The sequence below is a fragment of the Pararge aegeria genome, chromosome 10, assembly GCF_905163445.1.
Source record: "Pararge aegeria chromosome 10, ilParAegt1.1, whole genome shotgun sequence".
NCBI lineage: Eukaryota > Metazoa > Arthropoda > Insecta > Lepidoptera > Nymphalidae > Pararge > Pararge aegeria.
Genome location: NC_053189.1, coordinates 8,604,050 through 8,629,946, shown reverse-complemented (window position 1 = coordinate 8,629,946; position 25,897 = coordinate 8,604,050). Strand labels below are relative to the sequence as shown.

Genomic DNA, 25,897 nt, shown 5'->3' with positions numbered 1-25,897 from the left:
AATGCGGCAGTTTTACTTGCATCATGATGTAAAAGTTAGGTAAAAGGTCAATTTTAAACGTGGGAGCATTCCGCCTACAACTTTAAGTGACAAGCGGGGTAGACTTGACGAAATTAATTGCCGGTCACACGTGGAGCTTGTAATTAAGTATTTGGATAAATTTTATTATACACTTATTTAAGCCTCAGCGGTTTTTCGTAATAACAGAAATGAAACATTTTGAAGTACTTTTAGGTTTGGGTTTACCTTCATTAGGTATCTCGGATGACATGGGTGAATCTTAAATCAAGAGGGACTTGTATAAAAAATAAACCCCTTTTTTATAGGTACAAATAATGTCAGTAATTTTGTGGTTAAGTGTGACAAAAATATTGATAGTTAAGTATATAGTTTTTCATTCTGAATCCTGTAAAAATAAAAATAAAGCAGTTTGCCTGATTTAGTACCTAAGAGGTTTCTTACAATAAATTTAACTTTAAATTGAAAACAATCCCCCATATTGTTGCAGATAGTTAAACCAATATATTCATAAAAGGTTTTATAAGTAAGCAAATGAGAGACTTCTTAGAGAAATGTTTGCAGAAGGTCTAACCACAAATGGCAAGGTTGGCAAATTCTTTAATCTGGCTCCTAACCACATTCATTATTCCTCACAATATGGGTGTTGCTGTTTTTCCCTGTAGATTACTATCATTATTGTTTGGTTGTTGGCTACTAAAGGAAAATTTTGTGTCAAAGAACTAATCCCGTTTCAACCATAGTTGAGTGTTTAATTAATTGCAAGGTCAAAAAAAAAACTTTAAAAAACCAAAACAAGCAGAGATAAAAATTTGCAAAAGAGCATACAAAAAACGGATGTATCGATATCTTTACCTTGATCAGTAACTATGGGCGTGATGAGAAACGGATATAGGCTCTGTTCTTGTCTATATAGGTACGGTAACATCCCAAGAAATCCTTGTAATTTCCAAGCAAATAAATGTGTCTAGCTGTCCATTAGAAACAGCTAAGTTAGCGAAACAAAGTACTCTAACAACTTTCCTACCTCCCGTATAACGAAAATGCATTACATACAAATATTTTGCCATATATAAGATAAACTAGATAAACTTCAAAAACGGATATTAGTAACGTGTCGATATCTTTATCTCGATTAGTAAAGCAATCATGGGTGTGATGAGAAACGGATATTGGAACTGTCCAAGGCTGTGTTGCCAAAGGACTGACAAAGGAAGACAGCAATTAAGCTATCCATAATAATCAAGTCAGTAACGTATAGGTACATTGTTTTGCTATTAGTATTTTATACCCGCTCTATCATGAAATCAGCATTTAAAAGTAAACGAGATCTTACAGAAGATTTATTTAAGATACTTATGAATATTGCCTGTCAGAATAAAGAATTTTGAGAAGAAATAATAAGTAGTAAACAAATCACTTTAAAAAAAAAACAACAACCATTGATAGTAGTTTTGTGTTAAATTTTATCATGAAATATGAAAATTTATTTAGTTTTTAACAAAAAAAAGACAAATTTATTAATTCTGTTAATTCTTTAAAAAAAAAATGTAATAATGTACTAGATACGAACTGCGGAAAGAGGTAAAGGAACTCCTCTACTGATACGCAAAATGCATGTGAGGTGGTAAACAATAAAAGTAAAACATTGACAATGTGAAACTTTTTTGGCTGGGTGGTGACCGCAGGTCAGATTGCAGTTGTCACTACCTCTCATTTACCAGCCGGTGTCGTAGGAGGCGACTAAGGGAATATAACGAAAAACAGCAGCACCCACCCGTCTTCCCAGCGAAATGGTTATGGGCACAACCCGTACCCGCAAGGCAATTATTTGAAGGAACAATATTCAAAGCCGTGAAAGGAAAGGAAAAAATACGAAACCGAAATGATTTGATAGATGCCCCTTACTATTCTGCTTGGTGATTTTTAATAAATCTTAATGTTTATTAAAAATCCATTAACACTGCACAAATTAACAGTCCACTAAAGAACACCGTAAATGAAAAAAAATAGTGTTACTCCTCAAACGCACGGAAACTACAGCTGTGTAACCATTGCCCTACATAAAACAAAGGCTAAATAAATCTGGCTTTAGACAAAAAGGCATTATTTCATTAATTACGACCATTGATATTGGACAGAGATTTCTACTTGATAGATTTATGTCTTCAACCTTGATCTGACATAGGCTTAAGTTTCATTGTTCAGTTCAAATGTGACTTACATCGTGAATTATTGCAACTGTTATTTGGTTCTTTCGTTACACGGGCCCCATTTTAATTTATAAATGCCGCCAAGCAGAACGGGCTCATAGTTTTATTGAAATCCAATCGTTGATTTTGATTTAAAGCTGAGCTATACGTGTTAATAACGACGAAGTTATGATACAATCTTGGGTGATAAATATTAATAAAGCAGCTAATGCGGCGCCACGATAACAATAAATTTATAATAAATTTAGCAGTATTCTATATTAACATTGAGAGTCGTTTATATTATGAACTATCGGAAATTCAATTTGCGAAATGAACTTTTACCGTGGCTTATTTTCGCAAAAGAACGTGTTCATACCTACTATTATAGTTTGCATTTGTAGTTTGTTTTAATAATGCTTTGTTTTGGATGAATATGCATCTTATTTTAGGTTCATAAAATAGTTTTAAAATAAAATATAGAGCGTCATTTGCTGCAATAATTAGCTTTATTATTCATATAAACTTAGTAGATCGAATATCAGGTTAGTGGTTACATACATCAGCTTGCTGATTGTGTACATTTCTTTTTTATACGTAAACTTTAGTTTAGGAATAAAATGAATATACTACGACAATACACACATCGCCAACTAGCCCCAAAGTAAGCGTAATGTTATGGGTACTAAGATGACTGATGAATATTTTTATGATTAATATACCTACTAGTATTTAATACTTATAATATACAGACATATAAACACCAGACACTGAAAAACGTTTATGTTCATCACACAAAATTTTTCCAGTTGTGCGATGAACTCAGAAAGCAGGGTCGCTACATAAAAATCTGTTGGCTTCCAAGATATGGACTTGCGTCTGTAATTATAAATTTGGCCTGTAAGAATTAGCGCTACTATTCTAAGTCGAACCTCTTAGTGCTTGTCAATACGGTTTTTAGATTTTCTTTTGCCTATTTTCTTCTCCTTTTATTTATTGTGACAAGAGTGATTTAAAAAGTTTTCGTATACCTACATTAGTACTGAACTTTCGCAGAAAAAGCGGCAATAATGAATAGAATACGCAAATTAATTATTCTCGTCCTGTCGTTACGTTCATGGTTCTGTACAGACCGAGGTCCTACCTGTCGTCATGATCAGCTTATCTATACGACTAATGAGTACGTTTAAAGCATTATATTAAAATGAATTACTATTTGTTTTAATTAACTCATTAAAAATGCGAATCAAAATAATTACGGCTACTTAAATGTAGATAATTCTTTAATATTTTTAACGAATTCTATTATAAAACAACACCATGAGTACCTAATTGAAAAAAAAACCTAGTATTTTATGCAAGACAAACTACAAGATTTTTTTCTCAGTCGAAAGTATTAACATCATCTCATCTTACATTGAAATTACAGGACACTCGTTGAAATGAAATGAAAACCCATAGTGAATTAAAATTTATAAACATGAACCACGATCTTGTTCTGTGACTTTGGTTTTACAAAAGATTTCTCGACTTCAATATTAATTATTTTATCCCCTTCACAATTCATTCAAAGTGGTGGATCTCCGCTCTAACAACCCTATTTACTTACGTAAACCAAGTCGAAATTAAATTGACTGGGCGCGATTCCTATCGTTACTATCTTTTATAAAACCTATCAAGTGTGAAGTGAATAAATACTTAATTTAAAAATAGAACTAAACACAAATGCCGACCACTGAACGTATGCAGCCATGCAGCCGCCATTTTGAATCTTTAAGATTTTCTTGAGCTGATGTAAAAATTCTAATGACGCCCAATGGAGTATCAAATCTATTCAGACAGTTAAAAGTTATGGCAAAATAATGAAATCGTTTAGAAATCAAAGCTATTCTGATTCGCTGATTATAAATGTAATTTCTTTTGGTTTCCATCCAATATTCTCGGTTTGTTGTTCACCTATCTGTATATTTGTAGAATTTGCAACAAAAGCTATGCAGAATGGGAACATCATTGAAATGTACGAATTGCCGCACACTCATTCGTAGTTCACGTTCCACGAGACAATGGGTATGGTTTCAATACGTAATGTTCATTGTAAGTTCTGGCTCGAAGGCAACATTTTATTGGTAAACATTAAAAGTGAGAGAAGTTGCGGGTTTTGTGTCATGCGGTTTATTGACTTATGCCCATTTTCAATATTCATCCATTGATTTAATATGTTACTATCGATTCAAAGCGTGGAAGGTCTAAGCCCTAATTCCATCTCACTTGTGTCAAAGGAGGCATATACCCTGTAGTTAGATGAGCGTGAACAGACTGCCTTGGGATTACTTATTATGCATCTTTGCACAAATACGAGTTTATAAATTACAAAGTATACTTACCATTTAATGACCTAAATTATACTTATACAAAATCTTCGTCCAACCATCATCCTTTTCCTACTCTCAGGACCTGCATCTTCTCCTCTACAGGAAAGCATTTAATCTGAAATCTTAATTTTTTGGCCTACACGGAGTATTAACATTTGAATTAACATGATGAATTTTTTTGGACGAAGTTTGACAAATGTGATGGAATAAATGAGCACTATACTATGTGTTATCTCCACTGTGTGTTAAGTCACAAATGAAGTAGCTATATATCGTTCGTGATATAATATAGTAGAAATTAGTGTATTTATATTGTTTACCTTTTGTTCCCGCGATATCGCTCTCCGGCCTTCACGCTTCAAACTAATCGCGATCTGTGCATAGTGCGGACGCATTACTACATTACGTGTTATTTAATCGTAATATATGTATTTTCATTTTTATATACGAATAAGTACATGTGTACTTAACTGTACCATATATTTGTGTTGCGCACATGGTATGTTCGTTAAATTTGAAAATCCTTCTTAAGTTATAAATGCGAAATTAGGTAAATTTGTTTTAATTTTTTTACACTACTAGCAGACCCACGCGACTTCGTCCGCGAATGAGTCAATTTCAAAAAATATTCGATCGCTGTCCTATGCGCCTTGCTACTTGCTGTTATCTGTGAAGAGTTATGTCAATTATCTCCGACTATATTTATCAGATCTTCATCCAAATTAGACAATACATGCTTGATAGTATAACCCTCGGAATAAAAAAAGAATCGGTTCAAATTTAACGGAGTAATAAAGTTTAATTTATAAAAAATTTCATCCCATTACCCGGAGGAAACTTATAGTTTAACGGGAGAAAAGTCTCCTATATGTTGACCCAGAATATCAGGTACCACTATACCAAATTTTATTTAAATCCGTTCAGTAGTTTTCACGTGATGCCCGGACAGAAAGACAGACAGACAAAAATTAAATAAAAATCTGTTTTGGACTCAGTATCGATTATAAAGCATCCCCCGATCAAAATTTTCAAAATAAATGGAATGTACAGAAATCTTCCATTTATAGTTTTATTATAAGATATATAGATAAGTTAGCCCTTCAAAGTATCAACTCACCTGGCATGCATTTATTGCATTCTAAGATGATACTCTTACAGAGGTATGGCATCGTAGCCTGCCACTTTGTTCTTTATTGTGGTATCTAGTAACGGCCGACAAGACAATTTTTTTTATTCTTCTTTCACGTAGCAACTTTCGCATTTATAACATTAGGTTGTTAAGGGGCTTTAGCTCTCGCGGATAATAGATTGGTAGAAGGGGCCGAAGCAGTAGAGTTAGTAAAAAAAAAATCATGTAAAAATCATTTAAAAAAAAAATGTAATAAAAAAATCTTACAAGATCTCGTCGATCTGCATGGAAATGTTTCTTGATGGTAACATCAACTGGTCAACGACCGCGCTCCGTTCACATAAGCTTTCTGTATTGCTTCCGTCGAGTGAAAATCAAAACAAGAGTGATTTCGAACGGTGTCGTTATTCGCCCAATCGGGGCCAGTCTAGTTCTTCAACTTTCTACAAAAGCTTGTAGGTGGCAAATGGCGACAAAGTAACCAGCTAATCATGTCATGCAGTCATAGTTTCAATCAGTGATTTGGTAATTATTTCTGAGAGTAGTGTTACCTCCAGTGCCATATTCAGCCGTGCATGTAGTACTGTACTAACTGCTACCTTTATAGCCTCGTTGGTTTAATGGTCAGTATGCCCGAATGCAGATCACAATTTCTAATGAAGAAATTCTTAGTGAGTCACCCTCGTACCTCGGAAGAGGAAATTTAGCTGCCCGTTTTACGCCTGATCTCTTTCCGGTCATGTCTGATCTCACGTACCCTCGGACTATGAAAGTAAGAGAATAAAGAGTGTACCTGTTTTTGCACTGTAATATCTCCCGCGTTGTTGGGAAATCTCTCTGGAGATTAACTGCCAAAATCGATAAGGGAAAGTGCTATATGAAGGATCTGCTTTGTATCTTGTAGCAGAGTGCGAGGATGGACTTAAATAATTGCTTAATTTTACATTGCTTTGTTCTGGTCTGGAGGGCGTGATTGCCGGTGTAATTACAGGCACATGAGGCGTAGCACCAACTCCTTAGTTAGGTTGATGGATACAGGGCATGCTTTGCATGATGTGTTCCTTGCATACACTCTTCATAGGCAATGGTTTTCATGCACCATTAGGTGGGCCATCTGATGGGTCCGTCCAATATCACCATATTTTTTTTAGAAAAGAACATCTTTCATTTCAATGCATGTACTTTATTAACACGACTCAAATACGTGTCGCGTAATGGCGATATATCTTAGCTAAAATGGTTGTTACTTGTGGTTTGGTAACAATTACTACCTGGTAAGGTTCTGTGCTTGGTAAGATTGAATCACCTAGCAGGGACCCGCATAGTTCTGGCCAACTAACTACTGGTCACACTACATCCCAGAATCAGGAGAAGAAAAAAGGGCACATTGGAGATTTAACCACTTCTCACAAAACTCCAAAGTATAAGGTTTTCGTTGCCAGCTACCTAAGTGTGCTCAAGAACGACAGGCTACGAATGAAATGATCGTAAGAGATATGATATCATCATAAACCGTCCTCTAAGATGATATCACAGCTACAGATGAGAATATTAGTCTCACAGATCCGAAATGTTAGTTTTCTATAAATCGACAGACTGGCTGTTACTAAGTAGAACCGCAAACAGTGAATGTTGAAAGCGCCTCTGTTGCGCCACACGTGTGGGATGTGCTGGCGCCGCGACCGCGCCGCGCCGGTCCGTTGTCGGTCGGCGGCTCTGTATATACAAGCTTAAAGGTCCCATTCATTTCGCGTTAAGCAATTTGGTGAACGCACACTGTTTGCGGATTCATTCATGCGGTTGTGTAAGCAGGTAGTCGATTCAACTAAGCGACGTAAATTAGTCAATTGTAAGTTAATATTTATTACTCTCTAGCAGTTACCCGCGGCTTGTTTCCATTTTCTCTGTTTAGACATATGGCAGTGAGTGAACGCGAAGTTCGGAAAACATGACGATACACCGACCACCAAACTCATACTTATTACATGCGTGAAAGTTTTATTCACACCCAAATAAATTCTTACAATCAAATTTTAGAACCCTCAGAATTTTCATTATACACTGCGAACGAATGCAAGTCCTTGAAACCAAACCTGGGCCCTTTTCCACAGTTATATTTTAGTGAATATTAACCTGGAATATACAGATGTATTTTTTTACGTTGTTCTGGGCATAAAAAAAAAGTTCTCTTCCTATGTAACATAAAAGTTTATCCAATCAGTTGAATTGTTTTTTCTGGCTATAAAAATATACCTAGATTAGTGCTTGCAAAGTCAAATTGTCTGTTAAATTCTCATTACCCGACAATTTAACTTTGCAAACCGGTCTCCTCTCAGAATGAGAGGGTTTCGGCCGAATTCCACCACGGTGGGCAAGTGCGCGGCCCTCGCGGCAAAGTGTTAGAGGTGATCCTCACTTCGGGAAGACCTCCCGAAATGGAAGCCGAAGCCTTACCCACTAGACTATCACAACTTCGTACCTATAAGCACTTATATAAATGCCGTTGTGAACCCTACGCTAGAAACATTTTCAAAATTTTCAATCATTGCATACAATTATGTCATTCAATATCTCTTTTAGACCGTGACTAAAAATACCATGCGTGATTCAGTGACTCATCGAAGAGAAGTTAGCCGTAGTTAGCCGTAAGACGTAGTAGCTCTTCTGTATGAATCTGACAGATTGTTATCATCTCACTCTTACTTGTCTATTACAGATGTTACTATTACATTCTAACATTACATACATTCTTCTAATAGCGCTTGTGCTCGCTCGCCCACGACGCGACGACATGTGTTAATTTAATTATATTTCTACCTACTTTGCTTCGTTTGTAAATACACTATTGTACTTCTGAGACGTTGGAATCAACTTCACGAAACATCAGTTACGAATGTCAAGATTTTACCCATTTGTATAGTTTTTGCAATATACATAAGTGTGTATTGGATGGGGTAGATAGGTAAGTACCGCGAAACTGTTTTTATAGCAGTTTTTTTTGGATTAGCACTCTTAGTTTTTAACAAAAGACAGACATGAGAGATGTGCGATATAGTTCTAAGATGAGTGAGGTTAACGCTATATACCTATATCCACGAAAGCTAACGGGTGGAGTGGAGTGGATGTGTGCTCAATATGTGGCTCATCAGCGAGGCCCCATATTATACATAACTACACTCGCATATCCCGAGTTCGCTTCCTTATTTCAACTAGTATGTGAATAACTTTGACTTGAAAGCCCCATATATCAGAACCTATCCTTAGCTTAGTCACGCAGTACATCTCTGGTGGAAAGGCAGCCTAATTAAGGGTTAAGGCATAAGCCGATTCAGAAATTATGAATTCCTAACCTAACCCAGGCGAGGATTGAACTAGTAACCTCCCTTAACCTTATAAAACCATAGCACTCGCCGCTGTAACAGAGATATTGGTGAAGTAATATGTGTTTATAGTTCGAAGAATTATGGCTTTAAACGAACTGGGGTACCCAATTTTTTATTTGAGATTTTTTGTAACAACTGTCCCCCGCGATGACTATCAACTTACTGAAAAACCTTTTGGGAACATCTAAGATTAAAACAATATATGAACGATCGATTGTGCCTTTAAAATTTTGTATTTGAAATTTTCTAAGTAGGTATAACTGTTAATATCTGTAAAATTTCAGTTTAATCTTTTGTAAAAGGTAAATTAAAATAACTAGAAATGACTACTTGTAATTTGTAACTTTATGCATTTTAACGAACCCACGGCGAATCATAAGATATTGCGGTTAAATAAATAAATGCAAAGAAATTCAAAAGAATATTTTTTAGAATAGTTTCTTTATAAATTAGTCACACGATTTGTAGGTAGGAAGAAAGTTCAACGACAATTCTAATAAAAAATGTTGCGTCTGGACCGAAGCCAGAATCTTGTAATTGAGAAATTTTTATAGCAAATTTTTTAAACGCTTCACAGTATTTCTTTGTTTTTGATGCTCTTTTAGTTTCCGTTCATTTTAATTTACCGAACTAGTGAACTCCATTAAATCTTTAATATTTTATCACGATAAAATAATTGCAAAATAATAATAACGAATATACTACCACAATACACACATCGTTATCTAGCCCCAACGTAAGCGTAGCTGTGTGTTGCTGCGTTATGGGTACTATCACCGCTTTCACAAATTTTATCATGATTTATCTCTAGGTTAAGTGTAAATTCTAATCGAAAAACTAAATCTGTATAAAAAAATGAAATTTAAAACTCACTTATTTTAAGTGGTCCTAATAAGGTGGATCACGATGTCTTCAGTTGAATTTCCAGATTGGATTGAGGCACCTTTTGATAGGGAGAGTCACGTGATCCAGCACGCTACGGATTCTTGTCTGAAGATTGTGCTAATAAATAATCGTCAAAGCAGTGAGCCAGATTTACGCAGCGTGGACCCTCCACACAAAGTCAGTTCTCCTTTGATATAAGAATCCTATCCCAACAGTGGGAAATAAATAGGCTGACAATGATGCTGAACATAATTTTATCAAATAAACATCAGTGTCCTCAGTAAAATGTATTTTATAAATATAAATTAGCATATCATGATTGGAAGTACTATAGTAATCCTTAACTGATCGAGTTAAAAAAGCCAATGTATAACCCGCATAGTAATATCGACCTCTCCTGCATTTCATTTGATATTTAACGGTGCGTTCCATTGAGCACTGTGAGAACGCTAAAACTCCCCTATTTTACGATTGCTTGTATTTATTGCTTTTTTTCTTTAGACTATTTTATCGTTCTTGCTTTCTAAATTACACTGTGATTATCGATGTTCGTTTTTTTTATCTGCATAACCATTCATTGGAATAGCATCACAAAACAAAAACATCTATAAAAAAATACCCAGACTAGAAATACAGTAAGAAACTATTGTTATGGTTCCCAGAATACCAAACACATTACACGCTACTTTTCTTGATAGATACTTGCATTGATCAATTTAAAGAAAAATAATGCTGACATTTTGTTTTAAAATATCACAGAATTCCGTTACTAATTGCTCATAGGCGTCAGTTTAATTTCCCTGCAAGATAAAATCGTTTTAGTTTTGAATTCGTTTGAACCTTAATCATAATAATATTAAGAACTAAATTTAGCTGATTCCAATGAAATGAAAGAGCTGTGTTAATATTAATCCAACATATTTCATATTATAGTCATTGATATTTTTTAAACATCTGGAATCGAGTGCTTGGCGGTTGATACTAAAATAGAGAATTTCGAGTTCCGACACGCTTAGAATTAGAATTCCAACATAAGCTTACATTTATACACATAAATTTATACCCCACAAGCCTGTTACGGGGCATCCAAAGTAACAGAATATGATAGTATCTTTTTTCTTTTTGCAGGTATGTCACCAATCAGCATCGACCATGTAGACAATCAGTGTCGTGAGTAATTAAAATGTCATTGTACGTTACAATTATTACGATTGTAATTACGAATAATTTTCCTGACCAATTCCTAACTTAGTTGAATAGTCATTGTGTAATTGTCTTTAAAGCCAAGATTTATGTTCTTGCCTCATAGATTAATGCTTCCTCTAGTAGAAATACCATTGCTTAGACATCATTACAAACCAAAACAATGCAAGGCGGGGTTGTCGTAATAAAAACCAAGATGCCCAGGATGGGTGCGCCTAATAGCACTTGGTTCTGGTCCCAACTCAGTGAACCGAGGCAGTTTGTGGATAGAAGTGGGTCATCTAACTTTAAACGTTACATTTGTACCGGAGCTTCGACGTGTATGTTATGTCGATGTAACCTATCTTTCTTAGTCAATACCTAGCCGATCTTGATGATTATTTTTATTCATTTAATACAGTGTATTATTCATTTGATACAGTGTATAGTTTGGTAAAGTTGATGGAAGATAAAATGATTTTTTTTAAGCTTACAAGACGGAACTTTCGAAGGTAATTTCGTTACACATATATTATTTCATCTGTAGTTTTAGTACAAGACTTGCATGCTCGCAATCGAGGATTTGTTTTCGCTTATCGATCGAGAGAGGGCGCTACCATCGCGCTGTCAACATACAGTTTGAATAGCTCCGTGTTGTTTTTATTGAAATAAAATATAAATAGCAGTGTTTTCGTCTTGGAATTACTCACAAATATCGCGCGGTGCAAAAATCTGTGGAGTGAATATATAAAATCAAGAAAAAGCGACAGATAAAAGCATTAACCTGTCTCAAAACCGTCGAGGTTTACAACGGTCACTTCATACGAAAAAGCCGAGAAAAAGTGCTAATTGTATTGAGAGCTGGACTGCAAGACATACATATTTCATAATAACAAAAACTAAACACGCAGTAAGTAAAATTAGGAGTAAACAAGTGCATAACTACTAATTATACATTAAAAATAAGCTGTTGCCTATCATTTAACGTTAATCAGCGTCATCTATTGTTGAGAAGTACTCTTACTCCAAAAATTGCATCAACCCCGTAGAGAAAATCAACTATTTTTCATTCTATAGTGCCATCTAGTGTCAAGAATTAGTCATTATTGATTTATTACAAACACGTTGCTGGCGAACAGAGTCATCTACTGCCGAATAGCTTCATCAACGTGAGTCTTCTAGTAAACAGTCACTCAAAACCGCTTGATAACCAACAAACCATTTAAAACTCGATAGTAACGACATCTAGCGCTAGCTCGTTGGAAATTTCACGATAATGGAGGAAATTACGAATATTTTAAAGACTATTAAAAGCGACTTGGCTTCACAAAAGAAGGAAATGAAGGATATGCAAATAAATATAACAAAATAATGGAAAAGGAATATTAATGAAAAGTTTTGTGAAATAGATTCAAAATTCAGAACCTTAGATGAAAAATTAGAGAAACAAGAAAAACAAATTGAATATTTGGAAAGACAAAATAAGAAGAAAAATTTAATATTTTTTGGAGTTCCCGATGATGAAAACAGCTACTTCCAGCTGCAAGAAAAAGTAATTAACATCATATCAAAAACTATGAACGTAACCTGTGTCAGCTCAGACGTAGAGTATATTAGACGCATCGGAAAATAAGGGAGCAAGGCTAGGCCTATCTCTGTCACTCTACTAACAATGGGGAAAAAAATTGAAATATTGAAAAATAAAAGCAGTCTTAAAGGCTCATCATACTATGTGAAAGAAGACTTTCCCCCAAAAATAGTAGAACTGAGGAAGAATCTGCAGGCGCAAGTAGATAAACTTAGAGAAGAAGGTAAATACGCCATAATCAAGTACGACAAAATTGTTATCCTTGAAAAACGATACCTTACCAACAAAGATCAAAGAAAACGGACTTTTTCACCATCGCCAAGGGCTACACAGAAGCATATCAATTCCACGCAATCTACCAAAAAAACCAAACATACAATGAACAGTTACTTTGCTCCAAAGAATGTAAGAATCAATTCATTAGAAGACTCCTCTGTATCCAATTTTGACACTAATACTATCATTTAGCAACCAGCATCGCCCCCTCTCACTCTCCCAATACGGCCGGTCCCCGAGGGAGGTACAGACCAAAACCCTCCAGAGAATGACATTTTAAGTGACTCTACGAGTAACCTTTTTACATCGCAACATATAACGTACGAACTCTGTCAAGCAATAACCGTTTACTGGAACTTCTTGACTCTCTAAAAAACACTAAATACGATATAATTGGACTATCAGAAGTAAGGCGTCTCGGTAGCTCAATACATGAATTCGAAGACTTCATTTTATATTACATAGGTGAAACGCCAGGATTATACGGTGTAGGGTTTATAATAAAAAAAATATCTGAAATCATGCATTGAATGCTTTATTGGTCTATCAGAAAGAGTGGCTCTAGTAAACCTAAATCTTCAAAACTTCCGAATTTCTATCATACAAGTCTATGCTCCTACGGAAACATCAAACGATGAAGTTGTAGAGCAATTTTATTGTACTATCGACAAAGCGTTAAAACTGTCGGGTAAAAACATAATAGTTATGGGAGACTTCAATGCGAAAGTAGGTCAACCTAAACCAGAAGAAAATATGATAATGAAGAATTATGGCTTCGGAGTTAGAAACAGTAGAGGCGAAAGGTTGGTTGATTTTGCTTATGAGAATAAACTGGCTATCATGAATACGTTTTTCAGGAAGAACAGCAAACAGAGGTGGACCTGGCGGTCTCCAAGTGGTAGCACCAGAAATGAATTAGATTATATTTTAACTAATCTGCATAAAAACGTTACAAATATGAACGTGATAAATTTAGCTTTTCCTTCTGATCACAGGTTTGTAAGGGCTACAATAAGTCTACAAAAAATCAGAAGTCGTATAAAGTATGCCAACAACTTAAAGAGCGCGCTTGAATCGGAAGAAGAAATATTAAGTTACCGAGAAATATTCAAAACCACTATAGAATACCTTATTCACCCGCACAAAAACGATTCCGTTGAGGAATATTATAGAAAAATAACTGGTGTCATTGAAAATTGTTTGAAACAAGCAAAAAGGCCCAGCGCGCAAAAACGGAATTGCTCTGTTATATCTGATAGCACAAGAAAATTAATCCATCGCAAACATGAGCTACTTGCGATTAAGCCAAAAACACGTTCAATGAAGAATGAACTGCGAGCTCTTTTCAAACTCATAAGCAGACATATAAGAAATGACTATAAAAAACATCGATTGCATGTAATTCAAAAACATTTAAATACCACGGGAAGCCTCAAAAAAGCTTTCAAAAAATTAAATGATCACAAAACATGGATTGAAGGACTTCATGGACAAGCAACGATTTTTCGAAAAAGGTCAGAAATACTCAACGCTGCAACATCTTTTTACAAAGACCTTTACAGTGAACATGCTAGGCCTCGCAAACTCGAACTAGAGGACCTGCATTATGATAAAGAGACTACTCCCGTGGACGAGTCTGAAATATTAAACGTAATAAAAAAGTTAAAATTAGAGAAGAGTCCAGGCCCTGACAATATTACCAACGAGGCTTTAAAAGCAGCGAGTGACTATCTTGCAACACCATTATCACAGTTATTTAAAATGGTTATTAACTCTGGCGTTACACCTAAACAATGGTCGCAATCGAACATTATTCTACTATACAAGAAAGGCGATCCTAAAAATATGAGCAACTACAGGCCAATAAGTCTCCTTCCCTCCCTTACAAAGTTTTTGCATCAATATTAGAGAAAAGGATAAGCATTTCGTTGGAAAAATACCAACCAATCGAACAAGCCGGATTTAGAAAAGGTTTTTCTACTGTGGACCATATTCACTCAGTCGAGATTTTTTTTTTTTTTTTTTTAAAGTATATAGACAAGTGCTTGACTGCAATCACACCTGATGGTAAATGATGATGCAGCCTAAGATGAAGCGCGCTTGCCTAGAAGATGCCTATTCACTCTTGATTTGAAGGTACCCAGATTATAGGTATCAGGGAAGACGGAAGATGGGAGGGCATTCCAGGCCTTTGCGGTGCGGATCAGAAAGGAAGAAGCAAAACGCTTCGTACGTGTTGATGGTATTTCAACCACGTAACGGTGCAGATTCTTTCGGTGCCTCGCAGTTCGATGGTAGAAAGGAGATGGTTTGACCAAATCGAATAGCTCCTGAGCACACTCTCCGAAATGTATCTTGTAGAAAACAGCCAGACAAGCAACCTTGCGCCGGTGTTCAAGGCTTTGAAGTCTACTGACTACAAGGTCGTTGCCAATGAGTCTCCTAGCACGACGTTCCACCGAATCCAAAGCATCGAGCTGGTACTTGGCAGAGCCATCCCATAAATGGCTGCAGTACTCCATGCACGACCGAACCTGAGCTTGGTACAGGGTTAGAAGCTGTTCTGGCGTGAAGTAGCGCTTAACTTTGTTGAGGATGCCAAGTTTTTTGCCAGCAGTTTTAGCTTTGGACTCGATGCATTGTCCAAAAAAATGATAGTAGAGAAGTACCAGGAATTCCGAAAACCACTCTACATGGTCTTTATAGACTATAAAAAAGCTTTTGATACCGTCTGTCACTCGTCGATATGGGAAGCTCTACAATCACAGGGTGTAGAGAGAAGATACATCAATGTTTTGAAGCATCTATACAAAGACTGTACTAGCAGAGTAAAACTGGAGCGAACTGGGCCACCCATTCCTATAAAAAGAGGCGCGAGACAAGGCGACCCGTGCTCTCCTACAATTTTTATAGCGGTACTCGAAATGGTGTTTCGGAAACTGAATTGGCAAAAGTTAGGACTAAATATAAATGGTAAATACCTCAGCCATCTGAGATTTGCTGACGATATAGTGTTGTTCTCAGAAAACAGCAAAGAGCTCAATCTAATGCTACAATCATTACAACTAGCAAGTAGAGACGTTGGGTTGGAACTTAATCTCAGCAAAACCAAAATCATGACAAATTCTTTTGAGTCCCCTATTTACCTTGGAAGTGAACCTATACAATATGTTGACAGCTATATCTACCTAGGAAAGCAAATATCTTTTAAAAGTCAGAGTAACGATTTAGAAGTAGACCGAAGAATTAAAGGCGGCTGGAACAAATACTGGAGCTTAAAAGAAGTTTTAAAAAGCTGCATGCCAATAAAAGTAAAATCAAAGGTTTTGGATACATGTTTGTTGCCGTCAATCGCTTATGCTTGCCAAACCTGGAAATACACCTATCGCATAAAAAATAAAATCAAATTTTGTCAAAGGAGTATGGAGAGAAGTGTGATGAAAATAAAAAGAATTCAAAAAATCCGCCATGATGTCATACGACAAAAGACGATGGTAACAGATGCCCTTCATTACTCCCAAAGATTAAAATGGCGATGGGCAGGCCACATAGCTAGGATGGCTGACGACCGTTGGACATTAAGGCTGACGTCATGGCCAGGTCCTGCAGGCCATAGAAAGGTAGGCAGACCGTATGCAAGATGGTCTGACGATATCGTTAAAGTTGCCGGCATAAACTGGATGCAAATAGCCAAGGATAGAGACCGGTGGTCATCTCTGGAGGAGGCCTTTACCCTCGCATGAGAGGGGTTCCTGCTAGAAGTTATATAACACCAGATAACACTTATTAATTGAATCACTTGTTATTTTTTTTTTTTTTTTTTTTTTATTTTTTCTGTTTATTTTGTAATGTTGATGTTATCAGTATGTTGTAAGCAAGAATTAAAAGGCTTTTTTATTTTTTATTTTTTATTTTTTTTTTTATCGATCTCTTATTCTTTATACCGTCAAAAAAAATGAATCTTACTTTGTTGCTTTGAGTTGCAAATCCTGTACTGATTTTTATTTTTATTTTTTGAAAAAAGCTAAAAAATTGTAAGTAACTAAAGTTAAAATTATTCTCGGCGGAAAAATCTATCGAGTTGATGATTTTAGTAATGAATACATGCGGGTAATCACTTTTGTTTTTTTATTAGTTCAAAGAATACTACATTTTCCTTTGTTGATATTATTAGAAATATGTAGTAATTTTACATCACAATTACTGAGTATCTTGACAACGATCTTTGAAGTCCTATTAGCTGTAACGACTATTTCTGGCGCGATTTTTATCTTAGAATGACAAACATGGATGGCACATGGATGACAAGCGGATGGCACCCCAGTATGAATGAAGCGTCACCATACTGGCGTACGTTCTGAGTTCTTCGACCAGGGTTGTCCATTTATTTTTAACTATGCACATGTTATAGTTCTTAATTACCGAAATAGGTGTTTGGTATACGAGATAAATATTCTATTCTTCTACATCTATACATACTCGTATATCTACCGTTAGACTAATGTTATTGAGAGGAAAGGTTTGTTTGACTGTTATCAATAAACTCTGAAACTACTGAATCTATTTGATTACTTATTTTATCATTAGAAATATATCTGATTTTAATGTCAACTCAACCAATCTTGCAGCACGGCTAACATGGAAAGAAGACAATTATCTGCCCTGGGAAAGGATAAAAATGTATCTTCTCCCACAGCTATATATGAACTCTCAGAGCATTGACGCACAAGTGGAAATAATATCCAAATAATATAATGTATAATAATAAACGTGGGTAAACTTCTCTTATTCCATGTTTTCGTGCTTTAGCAGTTGGACACGTTAATAATATCCAGTGGCGGTACTACCATACAAGCCGAAAAGCCGGGCTTGCGTTGCAATAAATATCTCTTTTAAATTTTTCTCGACTATTCCGAAATGAAATTAACAAAATAATTAAAACTTGATAGCAATGAGGATATAAATACAATGTTTTAACTTTTGCTTAATAATGTATATACTCTTTGTCTACTTTACTGCAAGCACTAAGTTACTCTGGCAGGTAGTCTCTGTGGTAGCAACCAGCCGAATGGCGCGGCACCGCGCCGAACTATCACTATCGCGCTCTTCGCGTGTCTTCGTACGCAATCGGAGGCCCCGCTTTGTCTCGCTCACACTCATTTGCTTATATGGGGCTTTTATTTTACTGCTCTCTCTCATAGAAATTTCAATGTATTTAGCAGAGACAATCTAGATTATTTAATAATTTAGTATGGAGATCAAATGCCAGATTGCAAGTTGAGCGAATTGAAACAACTTCACGCGTGTTATTGTTTGCGTTACAACTAGTTGACACTTGACAGATTCATTATTATTGATTAGTAACTACTTAGTTAGGAGTTTATTATTGTTTTTTTGAGTTGAATAGTGCATTTTACTGGTTGGTTTTCTTAAAAATTATAGTAAATTTTGTTAAATATGAGCTCAATTTGTGTGCAAATTGTTTCTGTGGCCAAATCAAAAAATAATTGGCGAACAACAGGTAAATTTTTGCATATTTTTTTCTAATGAAAATAATGGTTGGAACGCGGCTGTTTATGACATAAATTACCAGGCATCATAAGAATTAAAGAGAGCAGAACTCAAAGAAACACTTGGGATTACTATGATTACTTTTTAATTTTGATAAACATTGCATAGAAACTTCTTTATCATAATTCGCGTGCTGACCCTAACCGTAGTGTTTTTCAAAGATTTGTTGATATGGTTTGTCGTTTAGCATAACAAGAATGGTGACTTAGAGATTATGACGAGTTAAATTTTTCCTTTAGGTATCTGGGCTTGCTCAAATTCAAAACCCTAGGAACGCCACTGATAATATCCCCTGTCATGGGGATATAATTTTTGTCCCCTGCATGCCTAGCCCTGCTTGCAGGTCTTACAATGGCTATACTTTTCTACAGAGAACAATATAAAAAGGATTGCATAACTTTTAAAGCTGTAAATTTTGTTTAGTTTAGAGAGTTGTGTTCAACGGAATTAGCACCATTGTCTCCGTTTTATGGTGGGTAAAATTATAGGTGACATCCCTGTTTGTATTCGAGCCAATGACGCGAGAATCCGGCATTTCCGGCGCGCCTGTACTGGCGCGCGTAAACAATCCAGGTTCGTGCCCAATGCCCTGCTGGGCTAGAGGAAACACACGGTTATTACTACTTGTACTCTGTGATAACGTTCCGGTTATTGGTTTATAAGTCTATTCATTATCGTCGCTTTTGGCGTGTATTTCCTCGTATTAGAATGACAAAGGTATAGAAATTAACATCACTATAAAATTAATTTTGTTATGTTTCAATTCTGAAATTGCTGAAGATCTGGTTGGTGTGGAGTATAAGGATTGAAGAAATTATAAATTCGCGGACTATAGTTAATTAAGCTTAATTTTCATAATATATCATGGATTTCCGCAAAGTAACGCCTGCTTCTATCCAATATTTAAAAACGGGGAGCTTGACCGTGCAGGCTCAACTATGCATAAAGTTAACTAAATTAAATCGAGTCGCAGTTCAAAATATTTGGTTCAATCAGCAATGTAAGCAGATAAATTTCATTCCAAATTATATTAATATTCTATCTAACATTTATGTCACAAGATTCTTTTTTAGGTTTTTTTATATATGTTCGTCTTTTGCATTTGTGTTTTTCAAAAGTCTTTTTGCACCTACTCTGATTTCTCCGCCGTTTGGTGGCTAATTTCATATTTGTCTTTTCATTATTCGCATTTGGTAACATTAAAATGCTGTTCTTATTAACATATCATTGAATAAGCAAAGTACAAGTTTATAATTAAAGTAAAGGAATTTTGATTAAGATAACCTTAAGACCCTAATCTATTTATTACTTTTACAATATATTTATTCAAAGGAGTTCCTCATTGCCATAATATTTAATAATACGGAAGATCGCATAATACCAGAAAGTTAAATAAAACACTTTTTGCCAAGAAACTCTGAAGTTTTTGTTGCATAACAGAGATAAAACGATTTACAAGAAATCTAATCCTTGAATGGTAGCGAAAGGCGACTATAAATCTTGCCTTTTGCTTCCTTCACTTCTAAGATCAAAGATATAGGAAGTTCTTATGAGGCAAACCTGATTTACAAACAGCGATATAAAAGTACCATACGTAACAAGGTCTATGAAAAAAGAAAGTTGATGCACATGAAAATGAATTTTTAGATTCAATACGTACTATAAATGGGTTACATTAGGATATAAGTAAAGTTATATTTTATTGTTAGATTAGATGCGTTATGTTGTCGTAATCTGTTTGCCTAGAAACTTTCTGGAGAAGGCAGCACTGAAGCATTAATATTAATTATTTTAATTTCAGTTTAAAATGCGATAGGAAGTGAGGTGTAACTTTAAGAGTTGCTTGTAATTACAATGAAGTTTCAGTTCCACTAGAATCTACATAAGATTTAGAAAGTTAAGCTAGTATAGATTACATCGAGTTATAGTTTAAACATTGTTTTTTTTTAATTATTTTTACATACGAAAACGTTTATGGAAGTACTCGTAAGCACTACACATTATTCAACGTGTAACAGTCAAATGAATTGACAATATTAAAAATATTTTTTTGCTTATTTTTGTAATTCCTTTTCCTTTAGACGTTGACGAACCAGATATCATGACACATGTTGATAACTTCATATAGTATCGCTGCACTCTTCTCTTGATGTAATATTTTTCGAGAGTTATACAATTCAAGATGCGTCGCAGCAGATTTCGTCACCGCGGAAAACGCGCTGGCCCATTAAATTGTTTTATTATGAACTCGCCGCCATCTTGTATATTTTTGGCTGGAGTTAGCTGTTTATCTTGGTGGGACTCTGTCCAAAGAGTAATTAGGAAGCTTAGATTTATTCTTGTCCAACGGATAAACGTTTTTCTGAAAAAAAAAAAGCTGGCATTACTTACGTATATATATTGTTAAAAACAACAGAATATTGTTTTCTTGTTTGTCTTTCGGTCTCAGAATAGTTGGCTAGAAGTGTGCCATTTACACTGAGTGGGACGTTATGACAACTTGTTGAAATGTTATTAATGAAACCGATTGACTAGACGAACAGTAAGTGTGAAAATTTTCATATATTAAAGAGAATAGCTGGACCGGGTTGAGTAGAATAAAATATTGCGTACGATCTCAGAAGTTCAATGACCACAATAATCTACTGCTTAAAGTAAAAGCATGTGAGAGCTGAGGTCTGTCGTCTGTGTCACCTAATTTTAGTTATATTTTTTAAACTTTTATTTGTCTATGAAAAGTTTGATATTGTAATTTTCAGCTATATTTTAATAATTTTGTCTACGACGTAAACTATAATTATAAACTAGATAACCTGCCCAAACCTAACCATACATTTTAAATGCTTTGTTTTGCCGATGAAACTGTAGGTAATCAATGTCAATGTCTAAGTCAGTTATTTTATACATTGAAATTAATTAACATGATAGATATGTCAATTTTTAAATGCCAATAGAATATTTTTAAGAATTGTATTTCCAAGTTATTCAAAATTTTATACAAATCCAACCAACCATTAGTCCAACCATTTAGGAAGATTTATTTATAATATTAATATGAATGTTGTTAATACGATTCGTATTTATCCTCACATTTTGTTTTGTAGTGGTACTTGTTTGAAAGTTTCTATCTGGAATACGTATTAGTTGAAATATGAGTCACGGAGGGTGTAGGTTTACAAGTCCACAGACTCCACAAAAGTGATGTAACCTACTTTAGGACAAGGGTCGTAAGCCGAACCATCTCCATAATAGGCAATGCATGAACTGTCGTTCCAACAAATTTACTTACCTAATTTCTAGCATTGTTTCACTCATATATAGATAGACCAGTCTTCAGAGACAGAGAGTGTTGTCAGTTATGACTCATAAGAAGGCTCTGGGTCATTTGGCGGGTGGCATATGTATCTCACATATGCTTGGAGTGTACGTGATAAAAACAGGAATGAGGAGATCCGAAGAAGGACCGGAGTTACTGACAAAGCTCAGTGAGTCGCGAAGCTGAAGTGGCAATGGGCGGGGCACATAGCTCGGAGATCTGATGGACGTTGGGGTCCCAAGGTGCTGGAATGGCGACCTCGCACCGGTAAACGTAGCGTTGATAGACCACCGACGAGTTGGACGGATGACATCAAGCGAGCAGTTGGGAGCCGCTAGACTCAAGCGGCAATTCACCGTGGTATTTGGAACTCCCTACAAAGACCTAAGTCCAGCAGTTGGCGTCCATTGGTTGACATGATGATGATGATAATGATGATGAACCGATAAACGTCCACTACTATCACTATTAAATAAATGTATATCATCTAAATCTTAATAGTTTTGGTGATAACTTGAAAATGGTGGATTTTTATAAGTTACACGTGTTCTTTATTAATTTAGCGCGCTAGTGACCTCCTTGTTAACTTTAAACACAACCATTACTTATGTTCAAATATTATACCTAGTAGCAATACCTATACATTCGTTCATTCACTCAAATAGTTTGCAGTACATCTACTGGCTATTTTAGAATATGAGATTTTCAACCTAAGAAGCGCCATCTAGTGGTAATATAGTTTCGTAGTATTGCAATAAAGTAGATGGCGCTATATCGGTTCCATACTAATTGTAGTTTATTTTGCGTGAATGAATATGTAGTCGTAGGTGTCACACTAGGCACTCGGAATCACTTTGTGTGCTTGGTATAAAACTTTGCTGTCAGTTAAGCGCGGCGCATCAACATATTTGATGGCCGATTGGCTCAGTGGGCAGCGACCCTGCTTCCGGAGTCCAAGGCTGCGGGTTCGATTCCCACAACTGGAAAATGTTTGTGTGATATACATAAATAATTTTCAGTGTCTGAATGTTAATCTGTATATCATAAGTATTCATGTAATATCATATAAAATTCATCTAAATATTCATTAGTTATCTCAGTACCCGTAACATATGTAGTATATTTATTTATTCATTTATATATACTGCGAGTGCGGAGCATTGAGTCTTTGAAGTATTCGGCGGTAGCTTTATGATGGAAAGGGATGTAAAATATTTAAGCTTAGTTAGGAAGAACATTAAGTCAACTACCTATCTCACATTTTCTTTTACCCTTCACGTCCTTATTCTATTATATTTATTGATGACAATAATGATGGAAACATTAGGGCACAATTTACTTTGGTTAATTCCAGATTTTTCAGTAGATAAGTCAATTAAACTCTCAAGAATAAATACTTCATTCATATTTCATCATTGTTAAAAGTTATTTCTATATATCTGCCACCGTTGATTTAATATAACAAAAATAGCGCAGATTTGCACCTTACAAATAAATAGATATAATTAAAATTCGCCTTGACCTTGGACAAAATTGATTAAGACAGTATACTTTAGCTTATCAACTTATAATGTCATTTATATAAATTTTAGAACGTAGTAACATTTCAAATTATTCAACCGGAAGTGCATCACAATAATTCAATCAAACTTTTAATTTATATGAATGAAACGAAATCCGGTACTTTTTTGCTATTACTATTAGTGCCTATAGTTTATTTAATACCTACTTTTTGCACAGGTGTTCTATATCATGTGTTTCATAATATTAACTGCTAAAATAAGATTACATGTATTCAGATCGTATTCAGATCAAGGCATTTCCTGCAGACTCTATTTCAGTATCCAACGTTGCAATTTGTTTTTTTTTTTGCAATTTTTAATGCATTCTAGGTTTCCGCAAGTGGATCCTAAATTAAATTTTATAATTTTCATTAAATACTTCTTACCTACCTACCATAACACGCCAACAACTAAAGTAATTAATAATATTGAAATACTCAAAACACTCGGTAATGTTTACACATATAATATTTTTTATTTTATTATTTTCGTTACTACAATTTTTATAATTTTCGTTACTAGTTACCACGGTAACTTTGACATATCTTTTTATTGAGGACATTTTACTGAATATTGTAGCACTAAAACGGACAATCATTCAGTCAGGAAATATATGTTCAAGAGTAACATAAGTATCTTTATTTCGCCGTGAATAACTACATAGATTATTTACTGATAGTTTAAACTTCATCAACCTCATTAAGCAGCATTCAGCCACTTAATAGAAAAAAAAAGTATTAGGAAAGCATAGACTATAGAAGTTTGAAATAAAAGATTAGTAGTATCAATATTCAAACTCCTGGATGTTCGTCCCGGTGGCGCGGCGTGGTGCCGCGTGGGAGATGAGCGCGGAACATCGACCCCGCATGCAACTATAAATATACTTAATCTACGCACATCGGGAACTCCCTGCCTTGCTATTCCTGTCTTTCAAAGGCCTAAATTCAGTCGCACTTACTATAATACCATTCGCATCATTTTTGCATTCCTTCACTATTGGTCTTACTCCTTGATTTCACTCATTGTTGCAGCTGCTTGGTCATGGATTTCATTAAAATAGATAGTTTTATTATTGTTCATTTCTATTTTATTTTTTACAGCGGTGATAGCCTAGTTGTAAGAGCTTCGATCCCAACACGTACTCCCAACTTTTCGGTGTGACTCAAATATCAATTGCTTTAACGGAGAAGAAAAATATCGTGACATATCGTTCATGCATGGGAATTTTCCAATGTTTTTAAAGTGTCTATCAGCACATGACCATGAGCAACATGGTGGACTGCAGCCTAAAGTCTTCTTTTTCACCTGACAGGCCCGTGCTTTCTAGTGGGCCAGTATTGGGTGGATGATGATGATTTCAGTTACTTTGTCGAACTGCTGATGCTTATTAAGTCCTAAAGTTAAAATTAGTTAACACAAGTTTACTTAACTTGTCAAGAATCTCTAGTAGTTGTATTATTTGGAGACGTGAGTAAACATTAGGCTAGTCAAATAAAAAAAAAATTACCAGACTGTATTAATTCAAAGGTTAATGGCCTATATCAACGGATTCCTATTGCCGATTTTATCACTTCTAGATGTGCGATTTACAAAAAATAATGAGGTCACAGTCTGAACGCTCATGTCTTTAGCTAACTGATACGAATTGTTTCGATAAAGGTCAATGCCACCTCTAAATGGTGATAGCAATTGAATCAGTTCCACTTGCAACAAATTAATGTTCATTTAGAGACAATCATATGACCGCTTGACCGTCCTACGAAATATCTCTTAAGAATATCTAAGGTCCTCTGGCTCATGGCTGTAACAGTAAAACGCTTATTGGGATGTCCTGTTTCTATTCTACGACGACACCATTCAGGAGATTTTATCGTTATTTAATAAACCTTCATTTAATCTTAATCTGTATCTAGAAAATCACGTCTTATTAATGACTGAAACACATATCACCAGACATAAACACCCATCGCCACGTGCACATTGCATTCGAGTAATTCCTGACACCTAGCAATCTTATTCAGCAAATTCAGACACGTGGTGACAGTTTCTAGGTTTTTTTTTTTTTTATTAATTTAGTTTTCTTACATTATCTTATTTTATATGCTTATAATTAACAGTTTCGTAAGATACAATTTTTGAAAAAAAAGTACAGTCCTGCGATTTGATACATCGGCCAGACTGTTCTTCCTATACACATAGATAAACTAAAACTATAAAATTTACACACTTATAATAATTATTACTAAAAATTTTTAATCTACTAAGTATTGTTGAATTTCTTGAGGTCACTCAGGATGGAGTTTACCATGTCGGTGTAAGATTGCAACATTTTCTAGGTCTTTCGAGATATCTGGAGTTGATACAAGGTTCGAGGAAAATAATACTAAATTAAAATTTGTCTTAATACTCGTGGCACGGCAAAA

General features: G+C 35.2%; 1 protein-coding gene and 1 pseudogene across 4 annotated transcripts in view; both read left to right on the top strand.

The window, feature by feature from the left end:
• The window catches only part of LOC120627104 (protein held out wings), an 82,639-nt gene that overhangs the window by 6,973 nt on the left and 49,769 nt on the right, over nt 1–25,897 (top strand). The gene's annotated exons all lie outside the window — the stretch shown is intronic.
• LOC120627105 lies at nt 12,318–13,297 on the top strand (annotated as a pseudogene).